The following is a 23,020-nucleotide window of genomic DNA, read 5'->3' as shown; positions in this document are numbered from 1 at the left end:
AAAAAACAAACAGCCCCATCCAAAAGTGGGCAAAGGATATGAACAGACATTTCTCAAAAGCAAACTATCACAAGAACAGAAAACCAAACACCGCATGTTCTCACTCATAGATGGGAACTGAACAATGAGATCACTTGGACTCAGGAAGGGGAACATCACATACAGGGGCCTATCATGGGGAGGGGGGAAGAGGGAGGGATTGCATTGGGAGTTATACCTGATGTAAATGACGAGTTGATGGGTGCAGCACAGCAACATGGCACAAGTATACATATGTAACAAACCTGCACGTTATGCACATGTACCATAGAACTTAAAGTATAATAATAATAAATTAAAAAAAAAAAAAGAAGACATTCATACAGCCAACAGACACATGAAAAAATGCTCATCATCACTGGCCATGAGAGAAATGCAAATCAAAACCACAATGAGATACCATCTCACACCAGTTAGAATGGCGATCATTAAAAAGTCAGGAAACAACAGGTGCTGGAGAGGATGTGGAGAAATAGGAACACTTTTACACTGTTGGTGGGATTGTAAACTAGTTCAACCATTATGGAAAACAGTATGGCGATTCCTCAAGGATCTAGAACTAGATATACCATATGACCCAGCCATCCCATTACTGGGTATATACCCAAAAGATTATAAATTATGCTGCTATAAAGACACATGCACACGTATGTTTATTGCAGCACTATTCTCAATAGCAAAGACTTGGAATCAACCCAAATGTCCATCAGTGACAGACTTGATTAAGAAAATGTGGCACATATACACCATGGAATACTATGTAGCCATAAAAAAGGATGAGTTTGTGTCCTTTGTAGGGACATGGATGCAGCTGGAAACCATCATTCTCAGCAAACTATCACAAGAACAGAAAACCAAACACCGCATGTTCTCACTCATAGGTGGGAACTGAACAATGAGATCACTTGGACTCAGGAAGGGGAACATCACACACCGGGGCCTATCATGGGGAGGGGGGAGGGGGGAGGGATTGCATTGGGAGTTATACCTGATGTAAATGACGAGTTGATGGGTGCTGACGAGTTGAGGGTGCAGCACACCAACATGGCACAAGTATACATATGTAACAAACCTGCACGTTATGCACATGTACCCTAGAACTTAAAGTATAATAATAATAAATTAATTAAAAAAAAACAGTGTAAAGAGGTGTGTTTTTGTACATTGCATATATGTAACATTAGGCAAAATTATTTAAAGTCAATAAACTTTTATTTGAGGAATTCCATATTATGATTTCTTTCACTGCCCATCTAGGTCACTTTAGATCCCCTAAAGAACTGGTGTCAAAATTTATCTTCAAAATATTTATCTTCATATTAGCCCTTTTTAATGAAACTGATGCTTATTTTAATAAGCATAATAATTATTCATTTATTAGATCCTGTCACCCCATAATTATTTTATTTTGGTTTCTGTCATCTCCTTTTCACATGGATATACTGATGAAGCCTTCACAATTCACCTATGGAAAAAACAAGAATCTTTGGGGTCTAATTTCTTCAACCAATGTACTTTAGGGTCATTTATAGTACAGGTTGATCTGCCTGGTTCTCAATTTGAAACCCTAAGCAATCACACTCAAGAATAGTACAGACGTGTGGAATATGCCTTTAACTCCAGACATCATGTTCCCAAGATGAAAGCTTTTAAAACAAAATGCCATCTTATCTATCAAGTCAACATTAATTTTGGAATACAAAATTAATACAGCTGATGATTTCCCTCATATCCCATACTTTTTAACTATCTATTCTATAGTCTTAGAATCAACCTTTATAAATTAAGAATCAGGTTCTGTCTTTGTTGCCCAGGCTGGAGTACAGTGGTGCCATCAAAACTCAGTGCAGCCTCCAACTCCCGGACTCAATCCTCCTGCCTCAGCCTCCCCTTCCTGAGTAGCTGTGACTACAGGCACATGTCCCTATACCCAGCTAATTTTTAAATTTTTGGGGAGATAAGATGTTACTTTCTTGCCCAAGCCGATCTTGAACTCCTTACTTCAAGCAATTATCCCATCTCAGTCTCCTAAGGTATGGGGATTGCCAGCATGAGCCAATGAGCCTGACCTGGAACCAACCTCTATGGTTATCAATACTCTCATCAGTTAACTGTCTCAGGTATCATAATATTCCTTCTTACATGTATCAAAACTCATACTGAACAATGAGTTCCAGTTCGCAAAAGAGGATTTATTTTTCACATCCATCTGTAAGTCTTTGTCCACAAGTTAAACAAAAACAAACATAAGTGCAGTCACTGCGGTTTTCTTGACCACTAAACTCCAAACATCATCTTTGCCTGTGTGACCAAGAAAACAAATTCTAGCTGGACTTTTTAGTAGCTATAGAGAATGACAACCAGCAAAGCGACTCAAAATATAAAAAGGAATGCTTGAATTGCCTCCTAATAATTACTCCTATTACCAAATGGTGGTCAGTGATTGTTTTCTCCTGTTTCTCAGTTTTTCACACGCTTTCTGATTATAATAAATTTGTGTGCAGCAGGGGAAGAATGTAGTATGAAGAACTTAGTTATTTCCATGATTGTTGCAGAAAATAAAGGAACTAATGAGTTGAAGAAAACTAGTCTGTGTAACAGATTTTGTGGCCTTTGAAATTATTTCAAAAACTCATAAAGTGTTTTTGTTTCATTCATTTCATTTATTTATTCTAAAGACTTACTCATTAAATATTTAATCAAATTAAATAACTAATATAATAAATAGCATTTAGGCTGTGTAGAATACTCTGGAGAAAAAAAACAAAGATAAAGAATTCATGGACTCTGCCCTCAGGGTGCTTCTGGTCTCACAAGAAATATAAGGCATAAACAAGAATAACTACAATGTTAAGTAAAATATTGTCAAGATCAACTTTCATTTCTCTTATAGAGTAACTGGTGTCATCAGTATGACCTTTCCATCATAAACAACTGTAAAAATGAAACACAGGCACTATAAGGGTGTGATACTTGAAAGAATGAAAAGACAGAAAGTGAGCTTCCTGATGGTTCCAGCCTTTTGCCTGGAGGCACTTTCTAGAAATGATGCGGACATGTGCTATGCAAGCAGAGAAGAGCGATGTCACTGAGATGGGTCATCAGAAATCAGAGTTCAAGGCTGCCAGTCAGGCTACAAGTATAGGAAAGGGAAAACTATGGGAAGAAGTGGTGCTGAGAAGCAGCCATGGAAATGTACATAGCTTTCTGTTCTTGGAGGAATACTAAGCAGCACACAGAGACCTCACTGAAAAACCAGGCATTTATCTGAGACATCAGAATGCAGTAGAAGTACATCTACTCTATATCTATAAGACTGGCTTTATATGTACCTTTACAAAGCTTTTACAGACCATTGGAAAATGAAGCAAAACTGTTAGTAAACTGTCTTACCAAAACCAAACCATCACTTGTAAAAAAAATCTTGGCTTTTGATAAAGTGATATTTCACAATAGCCACCATAATGTTCATTTTTATTACTAGATATAAAAAAGTGACTAATAACTAATGAATTTTTTGAAAGTCATTAATTATAGACCTAGAGATGACAAAGGTGTTGGAATTAGCAGACAAATATAAAAATAATAAGCATAATTAGTAAATTGGATATTGAGGAAACAATATCAGAAAATCTGAGGAAATCACAGGAAGAAATAACAAAAATGAAGCACACAGAATAAAATGCTGAGATATTAAATAATAACAGTCTTAAAGACAGTGGGGCAATATCCAATGTTCTCACATGCATGTAATTGGACTCCTAGGAAGAAAGGAGAAAGAAATTGGGATAGAAAACACATTTGAAGAAATAGGCCCAAATTTTCCGTTTGCTGAAAATATCAACTCTTAGATCCCAAGCATTCAATAAATTACAAGCAGATTGAACATATACACAACAGTAAAAAATTTGTAGAACTATCATAGATATGTCTCTGAAAAAAACAATGATAAAAAGCAAACCTTTTTTTTTTTTTTTTTTTTTTTTTTGAGACAGAGCCTCACTCTGCCACCCAGGCTGACTCCTGGCCTCGAGTGATCTGTCCACCTCGGCCTCCCAAAGTGCTGGGATTATGGATGTGAACTACTGCTCCCAGTCTGAGAAAGCTTTAAAAAGCAACAAAACACTAAGTATAATACACCACAAATAGAAGGAAAACATAAATAAAAAGTATTATATTTCTTTCCCATCATTGTACTTTTACAAAAAAGACAATGCAAGTCAGGAGACACAGAAATTCTATTTTAAAAATATTGAAAGAAAAGATAATGTGTCAATCTAGAATTCTATAACCAGTGAATATTTTTTTAAATGATGTTGAAATAAAGACATTTAAAAATGAACAAAAGTTAGAAGAATTCAGTACCACAAACTTGTACTGAAAGAAATGTCACATAAGATTCTTCAGACTAAAGGAGAAAAATGTCAGATGGAAATTTGTATTACACTTCGAAATGAAAGCCATGGAAGTAGGAAATACACTGGTAAAAATAAAGATATTTTCTTTTTTAAAAACATTTTTAAAAAATTGAACCTAAAATAATGGTAATGTAAGGTATACACAAAATGAAAAAATATATACAACAACAGCACAATAAAGGATGAGGGAGCAGTGAAAGTATGTTGTTACAGATCTCTCACCTAATATGTGAAATGGTACGTAATATTGCTCTTTTGACAGAGACTGTGATATGGTCTCCATTTGCATTCTGCAAACCATAGACCCACCCCTAAAACTAAAAGTGTATTGTTAATGAGACAGTAATCAAGATAAAACAGAATACACACATACACCCATACACGCACATGCACACACACACACACACACACACACCTTATTAATCCAACAGAGGGAAGGAAAAGAAGCAAAGGGAAACAAAGAATAGATAGGCCAAATAGTGGGAGAAATGACAGGATGTAAACCCAATTACATCAATAATTACTTTAAATGAAAATGGATGAAACACTCCAAATTAAAAGTACAAATTGTACATCTAGAAAATACACAAGATTCACTATATGCTTTTAACAGGAGATTTATTTTAAATATAATAACACAACTAGACTAAAAGTACAATGATGGGAAAAGATATACCATGCAAACGTTAATCATAAAACAGCTGGAGTGGATAGAAAGTGGATGCTTCAAAGCATGAAGTGTTAACTGAGATAAAGAAGGACATTTCATAAAGATAGAAGATTCAATTATTCAAGGAGACATATATGCCCAACTTATAAAAGAAACTCAAGATACATAAAACAAAAACTGAGATAATTAAAGGAGAAATAGATGAATCTGCAATTATAATTGGAGATATTAACTATTCTGTTTCAATTATTAATAGAAACAGTAAATCAAAAGTAAAAAAATTAGTAAAGATATAGAAGATCTGAGAAACACTTTCAGTACACTTGACCCAATTTACATTTATACAACAGTTCATCAATCAGCAGCAGAATGAGCGTGCTCTTCAGGTACACATGAATATTTTCAAAGATGCCCCATATAACGAGACATAAGATAAGTCTCATTAATTTAAGACTACTAACATGACACAGAGTGTATTTTCCAAACACAACAGAAGTAAAGTAAAATTAAAAGCATAAAGATATTTGAAGAGTCCACCAAATATATGAAAATCAAAAATCACATTTTTTAGCAACCCAGAGAGCAAAGAAGAGATCACAGGGGAAATTAGAAATTCATTTAAACCAAATGAAAATGAAAACACAGCCTATCAAAATGTGTGAGATTCATTCTCACCTTCTCCAAGATTGTCACATTTAGAGCAATAATTCAATCCAGCACTCTGCTAGGAAAACATCATCTAAAGATAAAGCCAAGGGCATTATTGCAAAATATTTTGCCAAGACTTCAAAAAGAGTCAAGGAGATAACTCAAAGAGAAAAGAAAGTTCCCGTAAGGTTCTGATGCATATATCTCAAATATATTCTTTATTACACATTAGGACATCTATTAATCTTAAGTTCATTGTCCTACAGCTGTTTTATAGGAAGCCCTATCTAAAAAATGACTAGTATTGAGACATATGGGTAGGGCTTTTATATAAAGAAATCAAATACAAAGAGATTCACAGGAATCCCACAAGATTTTTAAGAGAGCAGTACTGGCAAAGCTGCCACCAGTTTTGAGGGGAAAAAAGACAGGATAAAATTTTTAAAATGGCCAGGCACGGTGACTCATGCCTGTCATCCAAGCCCTTTGGGAGGCTGAGGCAGGTGGATCACAAGGTCACAAGTTTAAAAACAGCCTGATCAACATGGTTAAACCTCATCTCCACTAAAACTACAAAAATTAGCTGGGCATGATGGCACAAACCTGTAGTCCCAGCTACTTGGGAGGCTGAGGCAGGAGAATTGTTTGAACCTGGGAGGTGGAGGTTGCAGTGAGCTGAGATCACACCACTGCACTCCAGCCTGGGTGACAGAGGGAGACTCTGTCAAAAAAACATAATAATAATAATAATAATAATATGTGTATGGGATCCTAAAGAAACAACCTAGCTATAAACACCAGCTGGATGACACACAGGGAGGAAGCAAGAATCCAGAGGGTGGATTTAAGAGCAATAGTGACTTTTTCTAACTAAGCTCCAGCCAAGGAATTGGCAGCATGTGCCTGCATGCATTTCAGAATTGCTATAGTCCAATGAGTTTGAAGTGTCTCTTGTTTCCCTCCTCTTCAAATAGGACATCTACAGTGGTTATGCTCTGTTGATCTTACCCTTGCACATTGGGTGCCTGGGAAGCAGGTGATATCTTTAGCTCACAGATCTTCCGATTGGAGAAACTGTATTTGTGAAAACTCACCTTCAAGGCCTTATCTGCACCTGGACATTATTTTAGATAATGAGATTCCCAAATATGGGCTTGATAAATCGGTCATAATCAAGATTGAAACATGCACTTATCAAAATCACTACTTAAAACAGGTATAGCCAGCCTTCAAATGGGAAGAAAGCATTTACAATAAATACATATGACAAACAATTTTTACCTGGAATATATAAAGAACTCCCATAATTCAATAATACAAGGGCAAACAACAAAATTAAAAATTAGATGAAAGTTTTAACAGACACTTTACTAAAGAATATGAATCATCAATTTGTGCATGAAAAGAGCTCAACAGCTTTTGTCACCAGGGAAATGAAAATTATAACTGTGCTAACTTACCTTCCCACCAGACAGCCAAAGTTAAAAAGACTGACATCAACTACTGAAGAGGTAGACAACTGGAACTCTCATACAATACTCATTGGAGTATAAAAGGTTTTAACAACTTTGACAAGTAATCTGGCAGGTTCATCCATGAGAATACTGTTGGCATTATTTATCCATGAGAAATGAAAATGTACGTTCATAAAAAGATTGTTCATAGGAGCTTTCTTATAATAGCCAAAAAACTGACAATAATAAATCTTCATCCATGAATGAACAAATTGGGTTGTACTCATCCAATGGAATACAACTAAGCATTAAAAATAATAAATGATTAGCCAGGTGTGGTGGCGAGCACTTGTAGCACCAGCTACTCGGGAGGCTGAGACAGGAGAATGGTGTGAATCTGGGGGAGGTTGCAGTGAGCCAAGATCGTGCCACTGCACTCTAGCCTGGGGAACAGAGAGAGACTCCATCTCAAAAAAATAAATAGATAAAATAAATGATTGATTACTGATGAAATATTATTGGTTCTCAAATATAGTTTAAGTGAAAGAAACTACACTACTAAAGAAGACACTATAATACTGAATGATTCCTTTTATATGAAGTTGTAGAAATAGCAAAAATAATCTGCAGTAAAAGACATCCGAACAGTAGTTGCATTTGGCAAGAAGCGGCAGTGGGGACTGACTATCCAAGGACCGTAGGGAATTTTCTGAGATAATGCACATACTCTGTATCTCTATTTCAGGTGTAACCATTTCTCAGCACACATTAAACTACATTATTGAGAATTGTTCATTTTACTATATATAAAGCTTCTCTCAAGTAAAAACACTAAAAAGAAAAAAAAAGTGGTCAAGAATTTAACACACAAAGTTTTAGGATAGTTATGAGGGGGGGAAATTATGTTCATTTTGTGAAGCAGGTATTGTGGATGTCTTAGAGAAGGTGAGATTTCTTCTGTTCCTTGAAAATTATAAGGGATTCTGGACCACAGACATTGTAGGAAGGAAATTCTAACAAGATGTAAGCAAAGGATAATTAAAGAAGTATGTGAGATATTCCATGAGTAGCAATTAATTTCTTTTAGCTAATGAATAAAAGGAATGATGAAGCCAGATTGTTGAGGAATTTGAAGCAAAGGGAAGAATATTGGATTTTATTGTATAGGCAATTGAGGCACACAAATGATTTTGCACAGGTGAGTGATATGATCAGAATTATGGTTTTGAAGGTATAATACAAATGAAAACATGAATGAATAAGAGGAAGAGAAGAAATTGTGAGGCTCTTGAAATATTCCACCTAGATAAAATGAATACAGTTGCCATAGGAAAAGAAAGGAGGGATCAAAGCAAGAAACAAAACATTCTGGGTGTTAATCAGAAAAACTCAGCACATGTTGGACCAAAATAGCAAAGAAAGAGTAGAGCTAAATAATAATGTATGTTTTCAAGTTATAATTGCTCAGTAGAGTATTGACAACATAAATAAAATTTCTTGGGTCTATTTCTGAATTCGCCTTCAGTAACAAATTCTTTAAATAATATTTTTTTAATATAGTAATGGTTTAATTTTTGTAATGCTTGAAACAGACTAAAAGAGTGACTGAAGCTATAATGAAGACCACTTGTATATTTAGGCAGAGGTTCTCCTGGTTTCCTTATAAGAAAGAAACTTTCTAAATTTCCACAGTCCAGTTCCACCCCAGTCAAATATGCCTCCTATGTTACTTTCATTCCTTTTCATTAATACTCTGCTTCCATTAGAAATAGAAATATCTCCTAGAAAGTGTTGCATACACATCCATTACTATTTTATTCTGAATCATTGTCTTGAAAAATAACTTGGTGGTCATCTGTAAGGCCACAGAGTCATGAGATGGAGATCAGGTAAGTTTCAAAGAAACAGGAAAAAAAAAAAAAAAAAAAAAGATTTGCCTTATAGACCCCTGAAATGAGGAGTCTGGGAAGCCAGGATGACGTGGTGTCATGAGGACACAGGTTCTCTGAACCAAATGCAACAAAGGGAAGGGAAAGGAAAAAAGCAGAGGGATGCAAGGATGTGGAAGAATAATTTCTACCCATTTCATAACTGTAAAACCTAATAGTGTCACAAAGCAAACAGTAAAATCTCCAGTAGCTGTAGCATAGGCAAGCACATTCAGTGTCAGTCATGATGAAAGAGGATGAGGAATTGTCTTTGCTCAGGCTGAAGTAACAAAATACCTTAGACTGGGTAACTTATAAACATTAGAATGGTTTGGAGGCTGGGAAGTCCAAGATCAAGACACCAGCAGATTTTGTGTCTGGTGAGGACCCTTCCCTCATAGATGGTGCCTTCCATGTGTCCTCACATGGTGGAAGAGGCAAGGCAGCTCTCTGGGGCCTCCTTCACAAGGGCATTAATCCCATTCACAAGGATGCTGTCCTCATGACCTAATCAACCCCCAAAGGCCCCACCTTCTAATATCATCACCTTAGTGATTAGGTTTTAACATACAAATTTGGGGAAACACAAAGATTCAGACAAGGAATTGGCTTTGTGCCAGCACCATCACTTCCATTCAGGCAAACTGTGAAAGAGAGGACTCAAGATGTGTAGTAATCACTGATATCTTCAGGTTTCTTCCTCTCCCATCAATCACTATCAAAACCCAAATTTGACACTAAGGTACAGAAAAATGATTAACCCCTGAAAATGTTACTTGCTTTCTGTATAAAGTACAGTAGTGTAGCTCAATGGCTTTCACCTTTTTGGCCCAAAGTAAAAGATGCATTTTATAATATGTCCTTATAAGCACAGGTATGTAAAACAAAAACAAAACTGATACTGAATTCTACTCAATTCTATTCTATTTCATTTCATCTCCTCTTATTCCATCAATTCCACTGTACTCTACTCCACTCTACTCCATTTCATTTCATTCTAATTTATTCTACTTTATTTCATTAAAAACTTCTGGTCTCAACCTATGCATTGATGTCATGGCTCACTGAAAGATTGAGAATGACAACTTGAAAAGCACAGACATGTTGTGTCCTAGTTCAGGCTGTGTGTGCAGGTTGTGAGTGCTTCTATGTGTGTCGATAGTTAACATGTAAAAAGTACCCCTTACTGTGTACCCCAGATATATACATTTTGCTATCCTCAGTCCTATCATATGTAATACCTTTTTTATAACTAATAGGTTGAATCACTCCTTTACTCTCCTGGAAAAAGTCAATTGCTAATATAACACACAGTACTCACACAGTTTTAAGCAATTATGATACTAATATAAAATCAAAGATGAATAAAGATAAATACTTTATGATAAAAATATTATTTCATGCCCAGGCATAACTACACGAAGAGATGTTCCAATTTTTTTTTCTGTTTTTTTTTTTCCTTTTTATGGAGAACAGGGTCTTGCTATGTTGCCCAAGCAGATCTGGAACTCCTGGGATCCAGTGATTCTCCCACCTCTGCATCCCTAGTGCTGGGATTACAGGTGTGAGCTACTGCACCCACCCACACTAGAAGATGTTATAAAGTTGCCCCATTCACACCTATGCATACAGTCACCATGAAATTGACCACTCCAAATTTAGATGACTGTAGGGGCTCACATACTGCAGTTGTGATGTCAACAGTGACCTGATTTTCCAAAATGTTGAACAACTCTCAGTAAAGTTCTGATCAAAACAAATCTGTATTCAAGTCTATCTTCACTCAAGTAAGCTTCGCATCATTAGTAAATTTATTACATATTAAAACCTTGCAAATGTTATTTGTATTTATATATAAAACAGGTTTAGGTTTTAGGCTTAGAAAATTAGGTAATTGCTTACATGAATATCCAGAAAGACAGTAAAGTTGTGTAGGGCTATGTCATTCATTGAAGATTTAACATCCTTGGCCTCTATTCTCAAAATGCATCCTCTCCCACTCTATGTGAAAATCAAAACTGTCCTATAATTTTCTAACTGCATCACTTATTTTGAAAACACAATTCTATAGTACGGCAACCCTGCTTTTGACCAATTGTTTGGCTTTGGGCAAGCTATTCAAACTAAGTCCCAAATGTCCTCATCAATAAAATTGAGATAATATAAAGAACTATTCAGCAGTATTTTATTGAAGATTAAGTCTGAAATAATAGCACAGTGCCTAGAAATACAGTGAGGAGTGCAATAGTTGTGTGTAATCTTAATAATTGTTATTTTAGAAAGTCTCTACATTACTGCTGTGTTAAAAATGGTAATAATAATTGAACTTTAAAACGGACTTATTCTATGGCACATTATTTTGTTCTTCTAGTAAAGAAATAATCAAATCATGTACAAAGATTTTTACACAAATGTAATTACCACAGCATTATTTAAAACAAGAGAAAATGTAGAATACTCCAAAATGTTCAACAATACAGATTGTTCAAATATATGATGAAAATATAAGATGACTGAACACTAAAACCCATAATAATAATCTGGGAAAAAATGTTAAAGATAACACATAGATAAGGACAAATTACAAAATGGCATATATAGAATTCAAGATTTATTAAATATATATATAGTATATGCATACACAAGTATTCATAAAGGTCTTGAAAAAGGCCAACCTGTTAATAATGTTTTTCCATGAATGATTATATGAGAGGCCATATTTTAAATGATTGTCATCATTTGTCTGTGAGAAGTGTGAATTAAATTTTCAACAGGAAATGATGTTTGTATGGGCATACATCTATGTATCTCTGCTTTTGTTGTTTTTTACAGAAAGCAAACAGAAAACAATCTTGTCTGTTTTAGTAGCACTGTTACCAAAACACCAGGGGTTTGGTCTAGGCCCTGCCACTCACTGCACAGAAAGCCAATGACTGAGACACCAAGTGTTGCCAAGGAAGAAGGCTTTAATCAGGTGCCATAGCCAAGGAGATGGAAGCTCAGTCCCACATCCATCTCCCTGACTGACTAGAATCAGGGGTTTATACTGCAAGCAAGAAATGTAACAATGTGTAAGAAAACAGGAACTTGAGAGGGGCAAGGAAGCCATTATGGTGAATGAAGAGTCGAGCATCCAGTGTGATGATCTAGTTTCAGTTCTTTAATACTTTTTGGGAGAGACCTGAAGGTGGTTTCCTGAGGCAGGATTCAGATAAAACAAATACCATTTTCAAGCTTTTTAAGATCAGAAGGGTCAATTTCTATGTTTATCAAAAAGAACATTCTATGGGGCAACTGGGTCAGTTTCAGTATTACCATCCTGGTAAACGAAAATGATTACTCTTATAGCAACATTTCTAGTCACTCAACAGATGAAAGATCTTGGCCAATTTGGCAATGAGTGAGGTGGGTGAGAAAATGCATGGGTTGTTTACTGTCATGCTTTTATGTAATCATCCAGACTATTGATCCAAAAAGCCATGGCCTATGGAGAGTGCAGACATGTTCCTTATTCCCTAAGCAAATCCCTAGCCCTTCTGGAGCTGCTGCAGTGAGCACTGGTCAGATTCCTTCTGGTGTTCAACTGCTGATCTTCACCACATGTGACATATTACAAAAGTCCATGTCATGAATCCCTCTGGGATACCATGATGAGGAACTGAAAAAGAGAAGAAAAACATTGCAAAGTGCCATAGCAGCAATAATAACCACTGAATTTGCTTGCCTTTTCATTTGTTTAAAGTATGTATACAAACATGCACAATAACATCACTAAATGTTGGTGAGAACCAACATTTAGACTTTACATAATTATTGAGCTTGGTGAAAGCTGAGTGTAAAAACTGATGACACATGAAGAAAGATAATAAACAATTGCTTAAGAGCCATTTTCAACTACATTTCTGGAAGGTTTTAAGTTTTCCTTTATGAGCAGTCATACCAGAAATGTGTTTTTTTTCCTGAGCCAACTCTTATTTTGTTTGGTCTCTAAGTCCCTGAGGTGCACACTTGAAGATAGGGAAGGAACTTTAAATAAACCAAGATTTTATGAATATAAAAAATTGAATCTAGGCTATTTCTAAGTATAATTTTTTACTTTCCAATACATAAAATAATTTGTTTTAAAAATCAATTTAAAGTCATAAACATGGAGCTTTTGAGTCACTTGTGTGATGTAACAAAACATATAATTAGAGCATGGCTTCCAATATTATTCACTCCAGCTAATTTTGCCAATTAAAGCTAAAAGCACGAGAATAGGTCAATAACATGGGTCCTTTTAATTCCTTTTAGAACAAAAGTCCTGTGTACCTCTCCTGTTCTAGAAGAGAATGCTTATTTTGTGATAACTACAAATTTCTCGTTTACCTTTTTAATAAGGAAGATAATTTATTTTTTTAGTTACTCATTTTCTCTTACATAATGCAATTCTGCAGTTTAAATGCTAATTGGCCATTTTGTTTGTTTTTTTTGTGATCGAATATTCTTTTATTTATTTATTTATTTATTATTATTATTATACTTTAAGTTCTCGGGTACATGTGCATAACGTGCAGGTTTGTTACATATGTATACTTGTGCCATGTTGCTGTGCTGCACCCATCAACTCGTCATTTACATCCATTTTGGCTAAGAAATTCCTACTTAAAAGGTTTGCCATTTAATCCCGAAGTGTTTTTTGATTTCTCAAGAATGATTATGGAAATTCAGCCTGGTTCAGTATGGTATAAGCCCATGAGTGCTCCCCTGTTGAATTTCCATGGTTTGAGTATCCTGCAGGGAAAGTCAGGCTGAGATTTTATTGAATTGGGCCTTCCGTATTAAGACTAAAAATAACTTCCAGAGCATTGATAAAAATAATGACCCTTTTGCAGTTGTAAAACTTGAAACTATTCCTTGATTGTTAACTAATGTCAAAAAGTTGTTTCTCCAAATGAAGTAGGGGCATTGGAACCAAGAAATTACTCTGGATGAAGACCTAGAAATGACATTCCACTTTCTCTTTCAGTAATTACAGAATTGTCAACCTTTCATCAAAGCAGGTGAAGCCATCACTCTAGATTTCATTAAGAGAAGGGCACACAGAGATGAAGATGATGACCCTGGCAGTGTGTTGGGATGTAGTCATCTCTGCCTACAGAATTCATCTAGAACTTCTCAGTCCCCAGTGCTAATGGCTTCTACAATAATAACATTATGTAGCTGATGGAAAACAAAAGGTACAAACTCAAATAAGTGTTAGGAAATGCTGATAACTTACAGTATTTGCTATCTATTTTCCAAAGCCCCTAACATTGTAAACACTTTCAGGTAAAACGACTCAGTCCTCTCATCTTCCTTCTTTCAAAAGCCAGGAAGTCTTTTACTCACAGCCCGTTTAATGGGCAATGGGAAATAGCCCTATTAGCTAAGTTTATTTATGCGGACACAAAGAAAAACATGAAAAAATCCAAGTTCTAAAACTGTAATTTATTCATGATAAGTATTAAATCAGCGGGATTCCATTGCCCAAGTAGGCAGGGACTTGCCATTAAACAAGAACTGAAACATAATGAACCTCATAAATGTTCACAGCCTTACAGAACTGTTATTTATACATGAGGTCATTCAACAAACTCTCCTGCTGGTCTTGCCATGATAACCTGGTGTACCTGAGACACTGTAAGAAAAATGGTGAACAAATTCTAGAGTTGAGTTCAAGACAAGTTTTTTGTTCTCAATTATATTTTCCTCTTCTAAGCTTTTCTGAACACCTATGTCAGTTTTTCAAATCCAAGTCCTCTGCTCCTGTTGTTGATGTTTTTGGTAAAGCTAACAATTGTCTAGACCGTGTTATATGAGATGTAGATAAATTTTGACAATTTTTCTCCAACTAAAATAGAAAATGGTTGACCCCATAAACGATGAAGTAGAACATTTATAGAGTAAAATCCTACTTTTCTTATTGCCTAAGTAAATTATGGTCTGATACACTGCACACATCAAATATGTGAATGAGTGCCTTTCTATACTCAAGCAGAGAATGTGACAAAAAATTGGGCTGTAGTGAAGCATCATATTGAAATGATTGATCAAAAAGAAGCCTGATGAGTTAAGAGAAAAAAGGTCTGAATTTTAATCTCACATTCTCTGTTTTCCAGCTATGTAAACTGTATTAACTAACATAACCTCAGTCCTATAAGTTTTATCATAAAGCGAAGGAACATGAAGAAATGAATCTGAAGGTGAAGGAATGGAAGGAGGTGGTGGAAATCCTGGAACATAAAAGCACTGTTAAGTTAGAGTGGAGCTAAAAGAGAGATGGCAGTGGGGTGGCCTGGTGACCTGGTAGTAGCAGCATAAGTATCTGGAAAACCTTGGGGTATGTTAGGCTGTAAATAAACAAAGAAAAATATAGAGTGCCAAATGTTAGCTTCTACCATGTGTGTGTGTATATACATACATACATACATATATAAATGCACACACACACACATATGCATGTGTGTGTGTGTGTGTGCATGTGCATGCACACAAGAGGTGACCTTGGATGGGTTGGAATATTTCCCTGAGGGTTTAGTCCAAAACACTTGCTACTATATAACCACTGGCATCTGCTTCTAGCCCACAAGCTGCTCTGCATGTGGAAATACACGTGCTTTTGAATTGCAGTGATGTTTTCTTGTAGACTTGGCCTTTTGTTTTCAGCAAGGAAGAGGAGGGAGAGAACAAGGACATTGTTTTCTTATTTAATTCTAAGTTCAGATTCTGAAGCTTTTTCCAGAGCTCACCTTTGTCTATAAATACTCCAGCAAGCCAAGCACACACTATCAATTTTGTATAGCCCTTGCTAATGCACTGAACAGAAAGTAAAAGTGAGAAGGAAAAAAGGGAGAAAGGTCAGAAAAAGGACCCAGAGTCATTTTATTACACCAAGAGTGTACCTGATACATGTTATAAAGATGCACATCTCATAGATCAAGTCCTGGGAACAGGGTCTGGAGCTTGATTTAAGTATTCAAGGTGGGGCACTCTCATGAGCTCTCTAAATATAAATGCAGATTTGATTGCTTTGGGTAAAAATACCCAGGAATTCACTGAGGATGGTAGTCTGTTGTTACCTCCTTTTGTTTTCTTTCTATGTTGAAGAGTTTGCTGTTTATAAGTGGGACTTCAATATCCTAAGTCTGTGTTGAGACACTTGGAAAAGCCATCTTTAACCAGGGAGGGATTTTAAGGACTAGTAGAAATGGAGTCCAAAACAAAAGGGCTACTCCCTATGAACAAGACAGCTTTGGCTCCTCTTCTTCGTGTCACGCATTGTTTCCGAAATACTCTTGGCTCCCCTGCTGGGAAACTTGTGCCTGTTCAGTGAATCTCCTTATGTTGATTTGCATGTCTAAGTAGGGACATCACAATCTTTATAACCTCATTGAAAGCCTTTTCTTCATTTACCTAAAGTGTGGATGCACTGTATTTCTTAAATGAAAATATTAATTCAAAGGAATATACCAAATTATAAGAACAGATTATATAAGCAATTTCTTAAAATATATGTCTTAAATATATTTACCTCCCTGGGAAGAGACTGAAAACATGGTTATTCCCAGAACTCACTCTCTTGTTCTTTCCCTCTTCCCTTCACTTTGCTCTAGAAAGCAACTAATTCTGGATCACGTACTCATTTCTATGCGTAACTCGAGGAGAACTTTGAAAGGTATGATCCAAGTTTTATAAAACTTGCATGGACTTTATTTCTGCACTAGAAAAATTATCACCATCTATTTAAGAATCAGTCATTTATTGAAAGTACAGTTTTGCAGAGAAAAAAATAAAATAAAAAACATGTGTTTTACCTGCCTTTGTCCACTAGGATGAATAAAGTCTGTGAAACTATAAAACACACACATAGAACAATCTTTTTGTCCAACACAAACCAGACAAAAACCTGACACAAACACAAAAATTGTAGTTTTAAACAAGAGTGGTTCCTTCCGTAAAAGCAGAAACTGGTTATTTCTATTACAGTTAGAAAATAGGCAAAAGCCAAAAAGACACTCCGGATGCTTGAATCTCCATTCTAGGAAAGATTCTGCCCTCCCCACAGCACAAGCTCCTGTGCCTCTCCACGCACGTGCACATCCTGCATACTGAATGCAGGAGAGGAAAAGACGTATGCGTATCTAGGCATCTAATAAGACGGAACTGCGGGAAAAAGCTAACGAGAGAAAAACATTCAGAAGGGAAGAAAAACAGATTTCTTAGCTACTGGGAGTGAGTGGCAGGGGAAACCAAATAATGCTCACATTTTTTTAGAGGATTTAAAATAAGATTTTATTTATCAATGCAGGAAAGAAATATTTCCTCACTGTTGACTTTAGGTCATGACATGTAGACAAAAGGCTGAAATCCTGCATAGGTACCAGATAATCCTTTCTGGACACCCAAATATATACTCAGACAACATCATAAGTCCTAACACATGCTGTATAAAACACAAGAGTAAGCAAAACTGATGTTATGGCAGTTCAGGAAGGAATCCATGTAATTTCTAAGATGCTTTGCTAGTGTGTCTTCAGTTTGACTTTACTAGAGAATATTGCTGAAAGCCCTGAAAGGGTACACCAAGCCTGTCTTCAGGAATAGAACTTGAAAGTGATGATTTAATGGAACAGGATTAAATTCATCAGGAAAATCAGTTTTTGCACAATTCTATTACATGCTTTAACTTGAAAATAGATTTTGGATAAAATAAAGGGTGCAACTCTTAAGTGTCCAGCTTAATAAATTATCACAAAGATAAATTACCCATTAAGCCATTATCCATGTCTCAGGAAAACAGAACTTTATTTAAATCTCAAGAACTTCCCTGTGTTCTCTTCTAGTGACTATTGCCTTGTTCCAAATATAGCCAACACTTTGACTTATAAGACTATGTTGTTTTTTTAAAAAATTTTCTATTCATAGAATGATATGGTTTGAGTTATTTGTAATTGACTTATTTCACCTATCATTATGTTTGTAAGATTCATTTAATTATTACACATATTAGTTCATTCATTCTTCCTGCTGATGATAATCCATCATCATTATGAAATCCAAATCAATTTCCTAGTTCTAGTATAAATGATCATTTCAGTTATCTGCAGTCTGTCTTTTACAACTATAGTTTCTGTAAACATTTGTACATATCTGTTGATATTCTATTGGCTATACTCTGGAGTAAAATCTCTGGCCATAGGCTATGTGTATATTCGACTTCAATGAACAATGTCAGAGTCTTATGAGTGTTCCAATTTTGCTCTCTAGCCAACAGCTTATGCAAGTTCTACCCACACCAAAACATTTTATCAATTACTCAGTGAAGTGTGTGAAAATCTCCAACTATGACTGCAGATTTGCCTCTCTTTTTATTTCTGAAAGTTCTGAGTTTACATATTTTGTGACCATACTATTAGGAGCATGCAAATGTAGAATTATACATCTTCTTTTAGTAGATTATTTTAGCCTCATTAAAGTCCTTCTTGTCAATACTAATGTTTATTCTTTCTGGTATACTTTGTAGCGTATTAGTATGGCCACACCAGATTTCTTTTAAGTTAGCTTTTGCCTGATATATCTTTTTCCATCATTTTGTTTTCCACAATGGATTTAGGTGAACTCTTTATTATCGTTTTCTATTGACTACCTTTTCTGTGTTCCTTTTGCTCTCTTTCATGACCTTCTTTTAGATTTAGTACTTTTGATTTTTCTTTCCCTTCCCTCCACCTAGACATGTATCTCTGAAGAACTCTTAGTATTTCAAGATTATACTTTCAGGGATCATTTCTATAGTTTGTTACTAGCATTTCTGTGTGCGTTTGGGATGCAAATGTGTTTAAAATTTTATTTCTTTTAGCCCTTTAACAGATGTTTTATGGCTAAAAGAAATATGTGAAGAGATAATTTTTTGAAACTGTTAAAACACATTAAGTCACAGATTTAAGAAGCATAAAGATCTTTGAGCAATATAAACACCAAAAAAAAGCTAATATATATATACACACACATACACGTATGTATGCATGTGTGTGTATACACACGCACACCTATCTAACACACACACCTATCTATCGAGATTTACGTCAATATTTACTTTAATGAATTGGCTCATGTGTTGTGACTCAGTGCAAAAGGTTAGCAAGTCTAAGTCTGAGATTTTCAGGGCAAGTCAGCAGGTTAAAGACATAGGAAAGAGCTGATGCTGCAGCTTGAGTCTGGAGGCAGAATTTCCTCTTCCTCTGGGGACCTACAGCCTTCAGCCAATTGAATGATGCCTACCACATTATGGAAGCTAATCTGCTTTACTCCAAGTCTACTGATTTAACTGTTTACTGTATCTAAAAAATATCTTCACAGCAATATCTAGACTGGTGGTGTTTGGCCAAATATATTGGTACTATAACCTAGCCAAGCAGGCACATAAAATTAACTGTCACATATGATATATGTGATATATATGATATGGTACAATTGCTCATAAATCAGATCAGAGTTATAGTTAAGAGAAGATACCCTGTTTCCACAATAAATTATTAGATTTTTCTAAAGTATTGCAATGGATACTTGCTAATGCTTATGGATTTTTGTTTTTGAATTTAGTTTCAGAGGTACATGTTCAGGTTTGTAATCTAGGTATTGTGTTTCCAAGAAATTCAACCTAACACACACACACAATAAAGGTTCTAATTATACACTTCTATCCATTTATCTCAGCTAATTTGGATATGATACTAAGGAAGGTAAAAGTTGATGATAGACTCTTCATTGGTAAAAGCAGAAGTTAGTACTGAAGTAATGAACTATTAGATTTCTGTCAACACAATACTAAGTCTAGTACACTTTATCAACCTTAATGTTCATAAACTAGTTTATAAACTTTTTTCTCTGATGGAAAATTTGATGTAACATAGAATATGGTTCCATAAGAAATGCACTTGCCCCAAGTGATTTAATTAAGATATATGTGTGTTTTATGGCATAGGAACTGGAGAAATAATATTTACAGCTCAAAATAATTCCATAACAAACACTGAAAAGCACAAAAAATTTGATTTCCCACCATTAATGGGTCAATAATGCCAACTAGCTAAAAGAATCACTTTGCCATTAATTACATTTCTTGGATCTCCATGTTCACAGTTTTAGCATATTCTGTAAGACCTACAAATTCTCTTGTATTACTGATTCTCCTGTATTACTGATTACAGTGGATATCCCTTCAAATATAAATAAAAGTGTGTTTTTCCTACTTTTCAGCTTATTTTCCTTTATTTATTTTGTTAAGGATACTAACCAAGGATTTCTTCCCAATTCTAAATATGTTATTTATGGTTTTCAAAACTGCCTTTTTTTCAGAATGCTAAATTTTAAAAGGTAATTTATACTATTTCTCTCATCTTGCTGCCTTTTGCAACCATTCCCAAGTTAATGACTCCACTGAGTTTGTTAACATACTTGCCATTCTCTAATCCTGCCAGCAAATATGACTGCTGCGAATGCTGCAAATGTGCAGGCATCCAGCCATGCCATTATCTCAGTTTATGAGCACAGCACTGCATGTTTAATACTAGTCAGTTTAATCTCACTAGTGTCCATGTATCACTTAACAACAGATACCTTCTGAGAAATGTGTTGTTAGGAGCTCTTGTTCTTGTGCATATATCCTAGAATGCACTTACACAAACCTAGATGGTATAGCCTTCTACACATCTAGGCCATATGGTATAGCTTATAGTTCCTAGGGTACACACCTGTGTAGCATGTTACTGTACTGAATACTGTAGGCAATTGGAGTTCAATGGTGTTTCTGTATCTAAATGTAGGAAAAGTACAGTAAAAGTACATTATAAAAGCTCTGGTTGGGCCTGGTGACTCATGCCTATAATCCCAGCTCTTTGGCAGGCTGAGGCAAATGGATCACTTGAGGTCAGGAATTCGAGACCAGCCTGGCAAACACGGTGAAATCCTATCACTACTAAAAACACAAAAATTAGGTGGGCATGGTGGCATGTGCCTGTAATCCCAGCTACTCCTTGGGTGACAGAATGAGTTTCTGTCTCAAAAAAAGAAAAAAAAAAAAAACTCCATTATAATCCTATAGACCACCATAGTGCATGCAGTCCATCTCTGACTAAATATCAAATATCATTTGTAGTGCACGACTATTGGCAAAATTCTGCAAATATGCATAAACTAAGTTATTTTTCCAGAGAAATACCAACTTGAAAAAGAGAACAAATAAAGAAATATATATTTGTGATATACATAATATAAATACACACTCAAGTTTACTTTACAAACAGCTAACAACACAATGTCAAGATCAAATCTGCACATACCAATATTAACCTTGAAAAAGAATGGACTAAATCCCCCACTGAAAAGGCACAGATTTACAACTTAAATGAAGAACAAAGACCCAACTGTATGCTGCCTTCAAGAGACCCATCTCACATGCAAGGAAATGCACAGGCTCAGAGAAAAGAAATGGAGAAAGATTTATCGAGTAGGAATAGGAAGAGCTCCAGCCTCCAGCTCCCAATGTGAGTGACACAGAAGATGAGTGATTTCTGCATTTTCAACTGAGGTACCAGGTTCATCTCACTGGGGTGTGTCAGACAGTCAATGCTGGTCCACAGGTGCAGCCCATCCAGCGAGAGCTGAAGCAGGGCAAGGCATCGCCTCACCTGGGAAGAGCAAGGGGGAAGGGAATTCCTTTTCCTAACCAAGAGAAATTGAGACACACAACACCTGTAAATTGGGTAACTCCCAACCTAATACTGTGCTTTACCAAGGGTCTTAGCAAATGCATATCAGGAGATTATATCCCACACCTGGCCCATAGGGTCCCATGCCCACGGAACCTCCCTCATTGCTACCACAGCAGTCTCAGATCTAACTGCAAGGTGGCAGCAAGGCTGGGGGAGGGGCGCTCACCATTGCTGAGGCTTAAGTAGGTAAACAAAGCAGCCAGGAAGCTCGAATTGGGTGGAGCCCACCACAGCTCAAGGAGGCGTGACTGCCTCTGTAGACTCCATCTCTGGGGACAGGGCATAGCTAAACAAAAAGCAGCAGAAACCTCTGCAGATGCAAAAGTCCCTGTCTGACACCTTTGAAGATAGCAGTGGTTCTCCCAGCATGGAGGTTGAGATCTGAGAATGGACAGACTGCCTGCTCAAGTGGGTCCCTGACCCCTGAGTAGCCTAACTGGGAGACATACCCCACTAGTTGCAGACCGACATCTCACACCTCACATGGCGGGGTACACACCTGAGACGAAGCTTCCAGAGCAAGAATCAGACAGCAACACTCGCTGTTCAGCAATATTCTATCTTCTGCAGCCTCCACTGCTGATACCCAGGAAAACAGGGTCTGGAGTGGACCGCAAGCAATCTCCAACAGACCTGCAGCTGAGGGTCCTGACTGTTAGAAGGAAAACTAACAAACAGAAAGGACACCCACACCAAAACCCCATCAGTACGTCACCAGCATCAAAAGACCGAGGGCAGATAAAACCACAAAGATGGGGAAGAAGCAGGGCAGAAAAGCTGGAAATTCAAAAAATTCAAAAACTCAGAGCGCATCTCCCCCCTCCAAAGGAACGCAGCTCATCACCAGCAAAGGAAAAAAGCTGGACAGAGAATGACTTTGACAAGTTGAGAGAAGAAGGCTTCACTCAATCAAACTTCTCAGAGCTAAAGGAGAAACTATGTAACCAGCACAAAGAAACTAAAAACATTGACAAAAAGAATGGATGAATGGATAACTAGAATAATCAATGCAGAGAAGACCTTAAAAGAACTGATAGAGATGAAAACCATGATACAAGAACTATGTGAAAAA

General features: G+C 36.2%; 1 non-coding gene and 2 pseudogenes across 1 annotated transcript; 1 reads left to right on the top strand and 2 right to left on the bottom strand.

Annotated features, from left to right (window-relative positions):
• The window catches only part of LOC114670114 (uncharacterized), a 94,949-nt pseudogene that overhangs the window by 49,981 nt on the left and 21,948 nt on the right, over window positions 1-23,020 (bottom strand).
• LOC114670226 (small nucleolar RNA SNORA40) lies at window positions 2,167-2,294 on the bottom strand. Its single transcript, XR_003719708.2, has one exon. It is a non-coding gene; the product is annotated as a small nucleolar RNA SNORA40 (small nucleolar RNA).
• LOC114670264 (small nucleolar RNA U3) lies at window positions 18,940-19,078 on the top strand (annotated as a pseudogene).

Source organism: Macaca mulatta, chromosome 9 (genome assembly GCF_049350105.2).
Source record: "Macaca mulatta isolate MMU2019108-1 chromosome 9, T2T-MMU8v2.0, whole genome shotgun sequence".
In the NCBI taxonomy this organism is placed as follows: Eukaryota; Metazoa; Chordata; class Mammalia; order Primates; family Cercopithecidae; genus Macaca; species Macaca mulatta.
Note: the sequence above shows the minus strand (reverse complement) of the source record. Positions and strands in the feature narration are given on the sequence as shown.